The 17,547-nt window shown below is 43.0% G+C and overlaps 1 long non-coding RNA gene across 1 annotated transcript; it reads right to left on the reverse strand.

Annotated features, from left to right (window-relative positions):
* Positions 1 to 658: 658 nt before the first annotated feature.
* LOC109306385 lies at positions 659 to 13,072 on the reverse strand. The gene is made up of 3 exons (XR_002099969.1): positions 12,710 to 13,072; positions 10,248 to 10,306; positions 659 to 1,098 (listed from the first exon to the last, which is right to left on the reverse strand). It is a non-coding gene; the product is annotated as an uncharacterized LOC109306385 (long non-coding RNA).
* Positions 13,073 to 17,547: the final 4,475 nt, after the last annotated feature.

The raw sequence follows: 17,547 nt of genomic DNA on the forward strand, positions 1-17,547 counted from the left end.
TTGGATTACTTTTTGTAATCCAGAGGCTGTGCTAAGCAAAGGTTTGTCTCTCTCTGTTTTTCTTTTCTATTCACTCTGGGCAATTTCCATGTCAAGTAGTTCTATACATATACATTTTCTGCCAGATTCTGATAACTGTACTCGATACAAAGAGCATCTGTTTTTTACAAATAGTTTTAGTGAAGCCAGTGGGACTGTCCATGCCAAAAGATGCTACAGTCAGTGGTGAGTAAAGAGATTAGAATCTGGCCCTTACTGAGGAAAAGTTTCTGAAAGTTTCCCAAACCTGCTGAAAATTGAAACCACAGACTTTTATTAAAGACTCTGCAAAAACAAGATTTTTTTATATATATTATGAAGTGATTGAGCTAGGCTCTCTGCTGCTTTGGGGCATTTAGTCAGCTAGCTTGCATAATTCAAATGCTTGGAAAGCCACAAATAATCCAAGCCCTTGCTCAGTCTGCAGAAAATAGTAAAGGAAAATACTTTGCTCCAGATAGTTCTGATACCATATGGCAAATTGCATTTTCTGCCAGTATGCAGCACATTTTAACTCCAAGGAATTTGTAATTATATTCAACTAATTAGCTCCATTTATTTTTTTACCAGGCTGTCCTTTCTGTTAAAAGGCAAGGAAATTCTCTCTCCACCCACCATGATTATCATTTTTATTATGTGTGTAATTGTTGTTAGAGGGAAAGGAATTTAAAAGCAAACTAATAAATATGCACAAAAAATGTATCAAATGAGGGGAGCATGCCAAGTCCACTTTTGTCTAAATTCTCTATCTCTGATAGATACAAATTTTTCAATTATCCCCCATGCTCTCCTTCAGGGTCATCAGAGGGCTAAATACATACTTACAAATATATCACCTGCTCGGAGAGTCTGAATGTGAATGAATTTTTTAGTGGCATCCGCACTTTCCTTCATTTCAGTGTTATCTTCCATGTCTGAAGTCAGAGCCTTTTGGGTGTAACTTGCTGTTGATCGCTGTTCAGGTGTTTTTTTCTCCCTCTGAAGCACTGGCAAGAGGTATTCTTCTTCAATAAAAGTGTCTGAGAACGGCTGAACCTTCTGACTCCCAGGTCCCCTCTGCTGAAATGAAACATAAAGTAATTCACTTGAGTTAATGGCTCTAGAATTGACCCTTGGAAAGGCATTGATGTTGCCATTTCAAGATGGGATATGGCAATATATCACTATTATGAAGCCCTGTGTGGACTGCTATGTACAAACTCTCCTGGTTTCATAAATGGAATTGTATCTCTGGAACAGCAAAGAGAGCTGTGGCCACGTGGCATTTGTCCCTAAGTACAGTCTAGCACACAAGATTTGTTGATCACATAAATCCCTGTTTCCAGGATGTAAAGCGAACTTTAAGGGAACCTAGAAGTGTTACATTCAGATTGCCCTAAACAAAGTTAGGGTACTCTAAATACCCTGGTATGCAGGTGTTCACAAGGCTTAGGTCACCAGAAAATGGGCACACCCAATTTAATGTTAGTTATCTCTCATCAGATGAGAACTAAGTTTAGATCGGCAAGGTCTAACTTGACCAAGGGAGGGTTAACTCAGCTTGTATGTGTTCATAACAGCCCTAGGACTAGGAAAGCCCAACCACTCTCCACAGCCCCAGAGCTATGCTGTTTTTACCCCCTTCACTCTCACCAGGCTATTTTTTTCCCATCCAACAACTCTCCCCCAGACAGACCAGCCCTCTCTATGAACCCACCAGCCCCCCACCCCGACCCACCAGTCCCCCCAGGCCAGCCAGCTCCCTCCACAGACCCACACCCTTCCTCCCCCAACTTACTTGCCTTTGCCTGCCTGCTCTTCCTCCTGGCAAGCAGTGACCACGTGCACTCAGCTATCCTGATTAAGATTTAAACTAAGCTACCTGAACCTGACGTGGGGCCTGCAAACACTTGATACCCAAACCTTGGGCTGGCTGCCATCACTGGAAGGAATTTCATCCTTAGTGAGTTAAATATTAAAAATTAGATTCTCTGTTTGGTACAGCTGTGGCAGAAAATAATCATAAGCAAGTTTCCATCCCCTTGATCATGGCAGCAGCCAGTAGCAGGGCTATGAAAAGCTTTGGTCCCTGATTCAATTCGGTAGAGATTCGGCCCAATTCAGCGGTCAAATCTCAGAATCCGAATCGAATCAAAGGACCCTTTAATCTCTCCAAATTGAATCGAATTGGAACCCTCCATATCGATTCGGGGAGATTTGGAAAAATTCGACAATTCTGACATAGACACAGCTTTAAATGTTTCTTCTCCGTACTTCAAGGTACCAGGTGGCTCATCAACACTGTGATGTTGGGTCACATGGAGCGTCCCACAGGAGTGTGTGGGTTCCTCAGCATGCTCAGCAGCGGACCCAGAAGTGGACCAGAAGCACTTCTGATCCACTTCTGGTTCTGGGTCCACCGGGGAGCGTGCTGGAGGGCCACCCCCCCGTGCCCCCCTGGTTCAATGACTGGTGGCTCCTGGGTCGGGGGGGACACCCGGGGTTTCCCTGTGGCTGACTGCCGAACCAAGCGGGTGCAGGGAGGGCCCCCAGGGCACGCCCCAGCAGACCCAGAAGTACTTCTGTTCCACTTCCAGGTTAGCCGCCAAGAATGTGGAGCCCTCCTGCACTCCTGAGGATGCTCCATCCTCCCCAGCATTGCAGCATTCATGAGCCACACCTGATACCTCGAGGTATGTAGAAATTGTTTTAAAAGCTGCGTCTATGTCCAAATCATTGAATCTCCAACTCAGCATCAAATCTTCAGATTTGGATTCGGCCAAATAGAATCAGGGACAGTGATCCGAATCAATGAATCAAAAGACAGTCCCCAGTTTGGGATGAATCTGAATCGAATAGGGCCCACTTCACACACCCTTACAGGGTACTACTTTTGCCACTGTCACAGTTGATCATGTCTTAATGGTCAATAGCAATGTAGGCAATGCTACTTCAGGTACTTCTGAAGTTGCAGAACAACTGAGAACAACTGAGAACAACTGCAGAGCAATTTTTAAACAGGGCTGTCAGACCAGTTTTTTGCCTGCACACCACAAGCAGTTAACTGATTGTCTGCAGCTCCCACTTGGGTGCCTCTTCCCCCATTGCTCCTGCTGTTGTTGTAGCTGGGATCTCTGGGCTCCTGCTCCCTCCCTGGAGGTAGGGGGGCACAGCCTGTGGGCCCCAGTGGGGTTGGGCAGCCAAAATTCCACCCAGTGGGGGAGTCCAGGGGACCCACAGCATGCCAGAGAGACCTGGGGGCTCGCAGCTCATGTGACATAAGGCCCATATGGCATACAGCCCTCAGCCACTCAAAAGTCAGACAACTCTACTTTCCAACATGTGTTTGCTTATTTGGGCTGCTTTCCTTTTGCTGCTCCCTATTTGCTGCTCCACTTGGCTCACATTGTTAAGAATGGCCTCTGATTTTGCATGATCGAGTGCCGAAAAAACCTGACACCAAAAATCAGAAGCCAGATTCTTTTTCCTTTGGGTCCTTGTTCACACCAGCAATCTCACTGAAGTAAGTGGGATGTCTAGTATTAAGAACTGGGAACTGTGTCCTCAGATCTTTTCTCTCTTTAGAAAGGCTGCCTATGATCCCTCTGAGAAAGGTCTGCAGGGAAAGATCTTGTGGTTAAAGCATAGGCTGGGTTGTGAAGCTTTAGTTCCTGGCTTTGTTTTCTTTGACAAATGATTTAATTTCTCTGTACCTCCAATCCCCACTTTCTGTTTATATATACTTCTCTGTATAACTGCAAGCTCCTGAAGGATGACTGCCTGAGTATTTGTATAGTGCCTCATCTCTTAGGTCCTCAATATTAATTTCTGTCACTAGACACTACTGTATTGTAAAAAAAAAAAAACTACTTTCAGTGCACCTTAATGATCTAATACCTGCTCGGCATATACTGAGCAAACTGGTTCCAGCGAGCAAGGAGGAGGAGAGCCCAGTATTCTGCCATGACTGATTGAACCATCAACCCCCTCCACTTGAATAAAACTCATTGAAACTAGTATGACAAAGTGCCACTAGAGGAAAAAAATAAATAAATAAGAATGAAATCTAGTGTCATAGTGTACAACTGGAAAAGCACAGCCTGATTTTTACACCTTCCAAATGGGTTTGCATATGTATTAATACCAATTTCAAGTGAATCATAAGAGTTCCTGTACTTGACTCTAATCATAATCTACCCTGCCATGAGCTGTGCTTTTGGCAGGAGTTTGTCACACAGCTTTGCCAGAAGAGAAGTGCTCTTTGGAGATAATAATATGGTTTGGATAATGGACACTGGATGTGATATGGTATGGTTACATAGCATGCTGGTTATCAAGAATGGGAATCTGCACATAGTTTGCTTAAACTACTGAGATAACTTCTTTGACTCATTAACATTTCCACAGACTGTGCTAAAACATAATCCCATTAAGGTGGGCAGAAAAACTCCCACTGGCTTTTATGGCTTCTCTCCATCTTTCTTTTTCACTCTCCTTCGCTCTTTCCCAGTTTTGCTCATATCCCCTTTTACCCCACACTCTGGAAATGGGAGCTGAGAGCAACAGACTCTTTTATTTTCGCCCTGTTCCTCCTGTTAACAGGCTGTACAGATGGCTTCTCCCAAGCAAAGTAGAGGAAGCCTGAGTGACCAGACATCTGACATGAGCAGACAGAGGTAGTTAGCCAGGTTAGTCTAAAGTCAGAAAGAAGGCATGAAAGAGGTACTCCTTGTAGGCTAACTGAATGAGAGATGCATAAACTTTCATGAGCAACAGCTCACTTCATCAGAGGCTGTGAAAGGACATGCAGAGAGCAGGCTATCAAGCAGGAGCGATTTAAATACAAAAGACAGGGAAACTGGGAATGCTGGGCATAAGGAAAGAGAGAGGACAGTACTGAGAAAGATAGAAAGGTTTAAAGAGAACAACAAAGCAATAAAGCCACAGTGACATGAGGCTTGTAAGAGCTAGTCCGGGTGCTGAGATAAAAATTCATAGTCCTTGTTGAGAACATACATCACACTACTCCTTTGGGGATGATTTCTTGCTTTGCAATTTCATGTTCAAGTCAGTTTTTAAAATGCTCTTGTTCTTAAAACCCTGAGGTCAACAATGGTGTATCCTGAGAGGTAAAAGTGTTCTACCACAGACCTTTGTGTGTTGCTGGACTTGGCATCAGATGGGTGTTTGTTCACTCTGTCATATGGGGATCGCTCCAGCTGTCCAAAGTACGTAGCAGAGGAGCAGTATAAGCAAGTGATGGCATACATGACATTGGTAAAGAATCAAGTGAATGAACCCTGGATGTTATAACTAGTGTTAATTGGTCTAATGACGACATGACCTGTATTGATAAGGGGACACAGCAGGCGTCTGGATCTGCTGCAAGACCTAGTGCCTCAGTAAAAATAGGAGTTATAGTCTGTTGCTGGAGAAACTCATTTTGAGGTTGGGGATGCTGTCTATAAGCCAGGACATGTTTGTCCCTAGGAGTGAGTATTATTTCTAGGTAAGTTAAGGTTGCAAAAAACAATTATTCGGAGTTTCTTCTGCAGGTTACTCTCCTGCCACACCTTGATGGGAGTTTATTGAGAAAGAAAAAACCACACAGGCAGCTCTGTGATGTTGTTGTTCTTGGAAAAACACGTCTTCACCCACTTAATGACACTGTGACCCTGAGGTCTGCTCACCCTGGGAGAGATACAATGATTCACAGCTGCTGCGGGTGTGCTCTGCCCACAGCACTGCCCTTACAAATTACAAACAAAAAACCCTGGAAAGAAGAGAAAAAGAGAAACTTCTCCACACTGTCTCTATCCACAACTCGTGTCTAGAGCAATTAGCTTTGTACCAACAGTCTACTTATCAAATTCTGCAGCTTATAACAATGTCAAAAGTTCTCCCGTTATCTTTGCTGGGGTTAACCAACCATCAGTTTCAGTAGGCGTCTCTGCTCCTTCAGCTCTCATGAAATGCCGAGCTCTGTCACTGTGTACCTCCGCGCAAAGATTATCACCATCACAAAATCACCACGGCTCAGGATTCTCCTTCCAGGATATTGGCACTGCTCACTCACCCCCCTTTTATCTTCATCATTTCTGGTAGGTAAATTATATCAGAGTCTCTTGTCTTTCAGGTGCGACGGCCACTGTCAGCATCAGTTGATGACGTCAGCTTTTCTCCCCATTTCTTTGCCCTTGGGGTAAGTTTCTTTCCTCACTGTACTCAAGTAATAGGGAGCAAAGTCTCCCTGTTACAGTCCCCCATACCTTAAGTGGGTCATCATTTTCCAGGAGGGCTGGGAGGTCCTTAATCATGTGTCCAATGTCTTCAAGCTAGAGGTTGTAAGTCGAACCAGAGGGATTCTGTTGAACTGGTTGCAGGGTTAGTATTGTAGCAAGTCAGAGTGAGGCATGAGTCTTGGCTCTATGAATTCGAGTGGCTATGGTTTGGGATCGTGTTGCAAGTGTAGGAATTCCTGTTCCAGATCCTTAAGGTATGCACCCCAGGCAGTGGGATCAGAACAGATACAGGGGTAATGCAGAGCGTGGCTGTAGAACTACTGGTGTGCTTAGGACAAAGGCAGCTGGCATGGAGGTATCAGTCATGACTGCAAGGTTTCCAGTACAATGTGGTGGTGATGTGACCGCTGCCAACTTTCACTATGGTGTCTAATGAATAAATTTATCTGTAGTCTGATGGCCTCTGTTTGGATGGGCCTTCTGAGCTACAGTTTAACTTTCCAGGGTCAAGTAACATAGCAGGTGACCTAAGATCAGACACAGACTTTGTGTAAAAGAGCATTGCTTTATACTTAACAGTACAGAATAAGGGGACCAACACAAAAATAGTTCTTCCCACATGAATTTTCATACCTCAGATTTCTCCCCACTCTGAAGGGTTATTTGAACTGGTGTCAGGAGCCCCTTGATTTGTCCAGGATCCTTCTGTGCTACTGGTGGTGTCTATTCTGACCCCTGGACTCTCCAACTCAACTCATATTCTCAGACCTTGACTGGTCCTGTAGCTAAACTGCTTCCTCCCTGCTCAGAAATCCTCTCGGTCTCTTCTTTGCTCTTGCCCATGGTGTCCTCTTCATACCTCAAGCTTCCTGTGCGTCCCCAGGAACCTTCCTCACTGTATATGCCCACTCCCCGACACCTCTCCTTCAGATATGGAAATTTGTCACTACCCGTATCCCAGATCCCTAATATCTGTAGTAAAGAGAAAATTGAATCTCCTAGTGTTCAGTAATCCTAGCTTCGTGCATGCTCACGGTTCAAAGTACAGTCATTATGATTACTTTCTCACTACTGTCCCTTCAACTATGTCTTTATAGCATAGTGTGATACTATGCAGAGATACCTTAATGAGCTCTAAAAGGCTAACTTGGGTATCAAAAGCAATGTGGCTGCATTAGTTTGATGCTGTGCAAAGATAATTAGCCTTTCTGAGAAAGATTACATTTACCTCGGCAAAGCAGTATGCTAACACAGCTGTACTGTTTCAGGTATCCAAATTAGCTCATTAAGAGTTAGTTCAGGTGACACAACACCATGCCCTGCAGAAACTTTCAGTATGATGGGTACCTGCTGGAGGCACAGGCGTAGAGATATTTCCTTGCTACGGCAAGCCTCACAACAATAACTTCATAATATCAACCAGAAATCATAAGCCAAGCCATACACAGGCTGACTGATTCCTCACAATATCCCATATTAATATTCACCCTGATATTTTAAGTTAGAGCTTGGTTTAAGCCTGAAGCTTATAGCAATGACCTGGATGTGGGCAGTGACTCCTAGAGGTTGGGGTCCTAGCCAGGAGTCAGGAGCAAGTCACGGTCAAAAGCCAGAAAAAGGTATCAGGAACTGGGATCAGAGCAGTCTACAAGTTTATCAGGAGATTAGCTGCGCAGACAGCTCACCCCTGTCTGCCTTGCTAGCTTCAAAGTTGTGTCCTATTCATTTCTTGTGCCCTGTTCATTTCCGCTTGGCACAGTGATCCATCACAGCATAAGGCAGGGTAGGGTGGCACCTTAGAGACTAACTGGTTCACAGAGTCATAAGCTTTCTACTCTCTCAGCATATATGTTAACATTCCTTCAGAATGCCTCTAAGCCTGAAGTACTATAATTACTGGCATGCATGTTCCTGTTACACATAGCATAAGCATCCCGTTTCTTTCTTTGAGCTTTCAACATTATCCTGTGGCAGTGAGTTCCACAAGTGAATTACAGGATGTACAGAAAGCCGCTTATGAAAATAACTGTTGATTCTATCAAAACTTTTGACAGAAACTGCTTCCCAGGGCTGCCCACCTTCCCAGACAGCTGGCTTTCCCACCACCTAGAGAGCTGCCTCCCCTCAGGGTGCTGGGGAAGACAGATAGCTCCAGAAAACAGCTGTCTCAGGAAGCAGGCACCCTAGGGACAAGCCAAATGATCTAGCTCACCTCTCTCAAAATGGACTTTCTCTGATCTTCCTCTCATGAAAAAAGAAATCATTGTTTTGTTTTTTAAGATGTTTTGTAACCAAAACAATTTTCAAGATTTTGGAAACATTTTTAAAGAGACAGAAATTTCCTTTTCTAGTAATACATAGTTAATATACATATATATGAAGATAATACACAGATAAATGTAAGCCCAGAGCATTTCACTGAATTACCTGAGACTACATAGGAAGTCAGTAGCAGGGATAGAGAAAGAACTCCAGTCACAGATTTCATGGACATTGAGGCTGGAAGGGACCTCGGGAGATCATTGAGTCCAGGCCCCTGCTTGAAGGGCAGGAAGTCAGCTGGGGTCATAGGATCCCAGCAAGATAAGCATCCAATTTTCTCTTGAAGGTGTTCAGTGTAGGTGCTTGAACCACCTCTGGTGGCAGACTACTCCAGACCTTGGGGGCTCGGACAGTGAAGAAATTCTTCCTTGTGTCCAGCCTGAAACAGTCTTGAAGGAGTTTATAACTGTTTGACCTTGTCATCCCTTGGGGTGCTCTGATTAACTACTTAATCCCACCAGCTGGCAAGAAAATATTGCACCTGCAGCACAAGTTACATACACTTTTTTTTTTAGTAACTACAGCCTTTGCCTACTTTTATTGTTATTCTGAGTTATTATTACTGGTATTACAGTAATGACTGGAAACTCCAATCTGCTGGACACTGGACTAGCACAGAACGAAAGCTAACAGCCATAAAGGCAAAAAAAAGGATGCAGAAGGTAAAAAAAAAAAAAGGTATTAAAAATAGAATTAGTTTATGTGCGAAAATTAGATTTTTCAGCAGAAATCAAACTACTGGAACAATTTGGACCAAGTCGCCCAAAACCTAAAACCTTTGTGTCATCTTGAGGAAGTGTGATCTGACAGGAAAGCCAAATCCAGAGATAAGAATGAATCTACATGGCTAACAAATCTCAGCTTTGGCTAGCAAACATATGGCATGGTGGCAGCATTTCCAAAACAAAATGTTTCAGCATTGCCAGAGTATTCCAGGTTTTATCCTTTCATTATTTTGGGGGTTTGGTTTTGTTTGTTTGTTTTTCCTTTAAGTAAAAGATACATTTTCCCACAGCCAGCATACAAAAATTAAGTTTAACCAGCAACACAATTTTGAATATAAAGCTTGTTCAATACAAAACTATTAAGCAGCCTAAATTAACATCCTTTATTATACAGATGAGAAACTGAGGCACACTGGAAGAGACTTGATTAACGTTCATTAAGAAGTCTGAGGGAGAATCGGAAATTGTACCCGATCTCCTGATGTCCACAAGATGATTTTAATCATAAGACCACCCTTCTTCTTGTGCACTCATGGAAACTCAACAGGAGTTTTATTAAAATGCATAACCTATTGTGTGCAGAGTTCAATATTTTTTGCTCTATTATGTACATGAAATCCTGCAACAAGACTGGCAAAGCAATGCTTGTAGCTTACTGAGAAGTGTGCTCATGAATAAGAAAGGATGTGCTTGGCTGTCTCTCTAGCATTGCTAGCTAAAAATGATTGCTTCTCTTTAACTGAAAAGTAGTAATGCTACAACCCAGTGTGGCCTACTTCCAGCCGCAATTAACATTTTTTCTATTAGGTTTTCAGTGCTAGATGTTAGGGCATATGTTTAAAGTTGCAAATTACAAATATCATTAATTTTTAAGTTAATGTGTTCAACCTTTTCTCCATGGTAAGTGTTTAAATAAAATTAGGGAAATGAGATACTGTACCTTCGTCAAGGCTTCATTTGAATATCCTTCATTACTAGTAGGCTCATAGTGGAGTCCGGCTGCAATTGATAAGAACTCTGATTACAAATAACAAACACTGTGAATTCCATATGTCTATCATTATCAAGCCTTTACATGTAGAATATAAGTCTGCAGCCATTTGTGGTAGTATATATATTAGTGTGTGTGCACACAGTTTCTTTTTCTCGATATGCATGTGTGTGCATGAACATACACATGCTATATGTATATACACATACATCAATGCTTACAAAGCAATGGTTGGGAGATTTTCCAATTAAAGGAAAAAAAATCTCAGACCATATTCTATTCTGCCTATAAGGCATACAAGTGGATGCTCCTGACAGATGTTCAGTTAAGGCACAATGGGATCTGATCCGTGACCCCAACCAGGTACATGGCAGGAAACACAACTGTAGGTTTGGGGATCAGATTCCAATGGCACCCTGTTGCTGGTGCAGGAAAAACCCAGGATCACGATTCTGTGTTGCCTTTGCATTGGCAATTAGCTGGTGCCCCTGGCTTGGAGCAGCTTTGGGAGCCCTTCGCTACAGTTCACTCTCAAGGCTGGGAGTGCCAATCAGCTGACAGGTACTCCTGGCCTCAGGTGCACCAAATAGCTGATCAGCACTGACCACTCATTCAATTTAAGGCATAATGGGAATCAGCTGAAAAGCTATGACATATTTTGTGTAACAATTTTGTGGTTTATTCCCTGTTTTATCGCACCATTAATTAAACAGTTATGTGGCCATGTTAGTACTTAAGTTGTAATTACATTCACTTAGACACTTAAAAAGGTGGAACACAGCCTGGTCCCTCCTGTCTGCATTTACTAAAAGGAAGCCAAGCCTTGTAAAATAATAGTTAACATTATTTTGCATTTATATGATGCTTTACCTATATGAAGTGCTTTACATCCAGTAATTGATTCTCTATTAGTTTCCATTGTATCACCCTGCTTTTACTGAAAAAGAAAACTGGATGGCCTATTTCCACGTACAAACAAATAACTACAATACTATATTCCAGGGATAATCAACAAGACCATTCTGCCCAGGCGGATGCCAAGTGCTGCCTTCAGGATGTGTTCTCTCTCTGTCTTCAACCCATCTTCTGCACCCCAGGTATAGGTGCTAAAGCTGGGCAGAGAAACACAGTTCAATTCCACAGTGGATTTTTGGATTTCATAGTTCAGTCTGACTCATAAAAAACCCTAATCATTTCCAAAGTCTCACTGAAAAGGAATGGGATGCTGGCTCTAGACCTATCCATATGGTAGGCTGCCCTGGTGCTGAGGGCCTTGGCTACTAAGAAGCCAGGAGCTGGGAAGCCTCCAGTTGTCCAGTAGTTTGCTAGGCAAGCTGCTAAGGAACAAAGAAAGAGAGCAGGCAGAAAAACAGGCAGGTTTAAAAAAATCTGATGAGCAGAGTCTTATCAGATCAGCATTGAAAACTTCTTCCTTGATTATGACAAATTGAGACATTCCCACCAAAAACATTTCTTCAACTCTCTAGTCCTTGTCCAGTGACAGTTCTGGATCATGCTGCTTTCTTGAGGAATTTGGTTTAATGGGGCTGATTGGTTAAGACCTGGTTTAAGCCATAGGAACCTAGGACTGGATGGGGCTCCATAGGCCATCGAGTCCAATCCTAGCCTTGTAGGTAGTCATTTACTGAAGGCCTCCCTAAAATTGCAATTGAAAGCAAAACCACCACTTCAAACCTTCACACACAATTAGAAAACATAAAACCAGAACCACCAAGAACATCCAACAACAAAGTGCTAGATAAGTGTGTATGAGACTAGGGCACTGCCAATGTCCTGTCAACGTTGGTCACTATTTGCAAATATAAGCTTTTGCATACTAACCACACAGGTTGCTATACCAAGAATACCCTACCCTATCATACCCTTTCCCTCACAAACTTATGTAGTTCAATCCTAAAGGAATTCAGGTTTTATCCTTATTATTTGCCTTGGGAAGCCATTCCAAAGCTTTACTTCTTTAGTAAGTAGAAATATTCTACTTTCCAATCTGCTTTTGTTCATAACCAGTCAGTAGCCATTTTCTCTTGTGCTGGTCGCATTTGTCAACCTAAAAACTCTTTTCCCTCCGTTGACTTTAATTGATTTCTTTTGACTTATGCCGGTGTGAAACTAGAAATAGGCTCAATATTTTTCAGGGTATAGTGATTGAAACAAAGCATGAAAACAATGTAGTGGTGGGACTGTGAAATAAGAGAGGAAAGAGGTGCACAGATTCGAGGAGACTAGTCACAAAGGGTTCATAGATGTGTACACAGAAAGGACATCTCTGATGAATCCTGAAACTACATGGAATTTATAAGACTATATTGGAGAATGAGTGGACTGGGAATGCAATTGTTACTGTTTAAGAGGGAAAAAAAAATAAAGCTTCCAATAAAATGAAGACTTACAGTATCTGAAAGACTTTAATGATAACTGAGGTTTCGAAGGTGTCACTGCCTTCAAGACCCGCAGCCTCCCCTGAAAGAAAGAATTGTTTTCAGCTCTGTGTAATTGCAGGATGTCTTCCCACTCCAGAGTGAAGGTGATTATCTCTAAACATAGAACAAGTTGACTATCCCCTAGACAAATAATAAGACATTATCTTTCTCTTCCAGGCAGCTAATTAAACAGGTTTGGTCTGTACCAATGTGTGTACTGTAATTTCTACATTATTACAGCTACAAAAATTAGTGTCAGGTACTGAAAAGCAGCAGGAATAACGAATACATTGTTGAAACATAATGAGGTAATTACTACCTAAATACCTAGAAAAATGTATTATGTTTGCATTGTGAGACTCTCAGTTACAGATTACCTATTTCTCTCACAGATGTTTATCATCTCCTGTCTGTCTCTCTTTCTGGCTTGCTATTCCTCCCTGTCATCATACAGTGCTTTCCACGCCATACCTTTCATCACGTTGAAAAAAGAGGGCCAGCAGGTGCTTCTCATAGAGCCCAGAAATGCTACAGCCATGACATGTTTTCACAGGCCAACTCAAAGAGGGAATGTGAAATCCAATGTAAATGGAAAATTTGAACAGACCAGTTCTTCCATCACCCGTAAGGAGTCAGTACTCAGAAAGCTAGATTCTTCCCCAGTGCTTTCAGTTTACACTGGGCATCAAAGAATCAGAAAATGAAGAATGTACAAATACAACACCCACAGAGCCTCGTGTATGATATATGATACCAGGACTGAGCAGTAATATCAGAAACCAGATCATCCATCCATTTATACACATCCATCACAAGGCAGAATGGCCCTTTAAGGGAATTAAGCATAACCACAGCCTGTGACTAATTACCTGCCTTTCAGGTGATGGGTCAAGGCCAGATATACTGGTAGATGGCAAACCATTTGTATCCTGGGGCCCTTCCAAATGAAAATATTTTCATTTAATCTCACAGATGTTGTACAAGATACAGCAAGCCACAATCATTTGGATGACATTTGCTTCATTATCAACCACCTAGTTGTGTAGTTTCAGTCTGAGCCTACTAAAATGCACACTACATTACCACCTGCAATTGCTAAATGTGTAAATGAATTTTCTCTTCCAGCCTGTAAGGTCAGAGTATGGTTTTAAGAGCAGTAGAACTGGGGCCACCAGAATAACAGTGGGCACCAACACCCCCATTAATATTATTGGGAGGGAATAAGGTTTGAGGTTTTCCGAGAATATAAACAGTAAATCCTGTCAGGTCCCTAACATCATATATTTTACCTGAGCTCCCCACTCCAAGAACCTGACCTTATGGTCCTGCAGAACCAGAGGGTAGTAGTCTTTATGGATGATGGATTTGCTTTGCTCATTTAGGTGAACAAGCAATGGGTTAAAGTGTCTCAGCAAGACCATAGTGCAATTTGGAAATCCCACTCTCTAAAAACCAGTTGTTATTTCAGCAATATTTCATGCCAATTTAAGAACTACATTGCTGACTGAGAACCCAAGTGATCACTTGCCAACATCAAGGTGGTAAGCCACAGTTCCCAAAAGGTCACAGCAACTCAGAGGTTGCTGCATTGGTACAGATTCCCTCTATCAGGTGTTTTGGTGCTGGAAGGCTGTGACAGGTTCCTTGCACAGCTCCATGGAGGTTTGCTTCCCCGCTCCTTGTTGGCGTTGCACTTGGGCATCTCAGGCCTGCAAGATCAGACAGTCCCACTACAATGTAGGATCTTGCTACATAAACACCAGTATTCAAACTGTGATCACAGTTGTGAAAGCAATCATCACTTTTGCTAATCTAGCACAAATGCATCATTGTTATCCTCCAAGGTCAACAACCATACTGGCTCCGAAATACCCAAAGGTCTGTAAAGCATCTCTCAAGAGTTGGTGACCAAAAGCATTAACAGCTTTTAGCAGATTCATGGCTTGGCCAACTTACGTAGCCAGGGAGGTTGAGAGGAGCCTGAAGATCTGGGAAATGTCAGCAATCTGTGATGCCAACCGAGCATACTCCCCCTCAGTTCTGTAGGCACCAGGTCCAAGAAGGAACGAAAAGTTGTTGCTACCATCCAGGACAAGCCATATGTGACATAGAAAGACTCTAGTCTGAGGAAATCTGAGGTGTGCTCGCACAAAACCAATAGCCAAACATAGATAAAAAATGATCTATGAACCAGAAGGAGCACATCCCTCTTGCCCAATAGCTGAATGGGCAATATTCACCTTGGACTTGACAGAGAAGGGTTGAAACTCTTACATTCCTTGATTTTAATCTCAGACTTAATTCTAGGTTTCTGATCGGTCAGGAGCATGCTCTGCCTATGGGACTATAGGATGCTCTGAAATGTCTCTCTCTCAGTGCCTCCTGCTGGAGTCATCCCTCCCCTCCCCACAAAGAAAAGCATCATAAGTGACTCCGCTTGTATTGATACAAAATGGAAACAATTTAAAATCAAATAATAAATTGGACAGGGGAGAAAAATAATTTTCCAATCATTTCTGCTCTATGTGGAAATCATGGAAACCACACTTAAACCAGTGCAGAATGCACCTCCTTGCAATTTATGCATCCAAATGCAGAATGCTTCCCTTTGTCTTTACACGTATCCAGGTACCAGAGTCTAAGCTACATTATTCCATTCCTCTCTCCTCTTCACAGCTTTAACTTGGTGTTTATCTCTGTTATTCAAGTAATCACAATTGTCAAGAATAATGCGCTCATGTGGACAGCAGTGGGAGCAGGTGGGTGCGGCTTCTGTCCTCTGTTGTGTGCCTGAGTAATTTTCTACTGTGGTGCAGACAAATCATCAGTGTTTCTGGCTTCACTGGTTGGAAAACTCATTTTGGAAAACTTTTTTCTATTTTTCCCCTGTTCCTGAATTCTTTTCACATTCAAATCCTACATTAAACTTCCTTTCTCCTTTCCTTTCTGCTCTCTGACTCTTGCCCCCAAATGTCTTTCATTTGTATCTCATCCCTATGCTCATTGCTATTTAAATTCAGTTATTGATTGTTCACAGGAAACAGAATCTTTGGGCTTCATTGATGTCATTATGTATTTGAGACTGACAGATTCTTTTATGAAATGCAATAACATGGGTTTTCTCTCTTTATAAAGACTTCATGGTAAAAATGACACCCAAGTTTTAATGTATCCATAGGATCTATAGAATTTCATTCCCAGGCCTTTCTGTGCCTGATGTGCACTGCAGTGAAGCTTATTTTCAAAATCTGCTTGCCAGATTCAAGTGCTCTTCAGCCTCTCATATTCCCCTCAAATGTTCAAGGATTGTGTCAGGGCACAAAACTATCAGTGGGTTTAAAGAGCCATATGGCAACAATGTGGCAATCCTGTAACAAAAGAAAGGATAGGTCCAAGGGAGATGGCACTTGCTCTGTTCGGCAAGCTGCCCACACAAAACCATTCTTGGTTGGCACTACTGGCCCAAAGGAACTGGCATGCCACATTGTGTGTCGGCACCATGCCATCCTAACAGATGGCATGAGTGTAAGCAGCCAAGAGACCATATATGAACATCCAATGTGCTTTCTAAGAGCATAGTTCACAGCCAAAAATCTTTCATTGGTTATCTGCTTTGTGTTTCCCTGAGTGCTATCAGGGAGAAAAAGCAAACCTAGGAGGTGAACCTGGTGAGGACTAGGAGCCTTTAATGGCATAATCTAAGTCAGTGGTTCCCAACATGGTGCCCATGGCACCACGGCACCCCTCAGGGTTTATTCAGGTGCCCGTGCACATTTTCACACTCAGTAAAAATCATTATTCCAACAAAAAATGCTGTCATATTGGCACCCACTGATTTTTCTTTTAAATTTAAATGTGACCTTGGGCACACAAATGTTGGGAACCCCGATCTTAGTTATAGTGACACTGGCAATAATACAACTGAAACCACTGACTAAAGCTCAAGAAACTCCTTATATTATTGGTATTGAACCCCAGAATTTGGTAGCTGGTGGTATTGTCATGAACTAGGATGCATGTGCTTCATTTCCCTGCAACAGGGCTGCAACAGGGCTGGCCTTACGGAAAATGGCACCCTGGGCGAACTCGTATTTTGGCACCCCCACAAATCAGTGGTGCTGCTGCAAGCAGAGGCAAGGGGTATAGTCCAGTGGGGAAGCAGAGCAGCATGGTATGCCAGGCAGGTGGGCAGGAAGGCAGGCTGGACTGGAGCAGGTACCACCCTGTTCACACACGCCCAGCCTAACTCCTCCTGAGCAGCTGCTAGAGGCAAGAGGCAGGCTGGGATAGGCACTGCTCCTCCTGCCTGGGTGGGGATCAGCCTGGGTGGCACAGGGCAGGGGCTGTTCACATGTGGGGATGTGGGGGGGGGGTGCGCGCACATACACGCATGCATGCATGCAACCCCTGACAATGGGACCCTGGGCAGTCACCGAAGTCACCCACCTGTAAGGCTGGCTTTGTCCTGGAAACAGACGATTCAACAATATTGTACGCTCTATGCTAAAAGGAACAGTTCCCTTCAGCTCAAGTAGAAGGAGTAACTGCTTATTTCTCTCTCTCTCTCCCTCTCTCACTCTATTTTCGCCTCAAGGACCTATAACCACTTTCACTACAGCCTTCTATCTCCTCCTTCCACCTTGCTGCATCTTTGTCTTACCCTTTCAAATTAGTTTTTATGTTGCCTTCCCATCGTTGCCTTGGTCCACCTTGAGATCTGATACCCTCCACTTCAGCTTCCAAAATCTGCCTCCTGTGCTTTCTCTTATCAGTTCTTGTAATAGGCCCTCACTATTTCATTGTCTGTG

This window comes from Crocodylus porosus, unplaced genomic scaffold, assembly GCF_001723895.1.
Source record: "Crocodylus porosus isolate Cpor-Errol unplaced genomic scaffold, CroPor_comp1, whole genome shotgun sequence".
Taxonomy (NCBI): Eukaryota; Metazoa; Chordata; order Crocodylia; family Crocodylidae; genus Crocodylus; species Crocodylus porosus.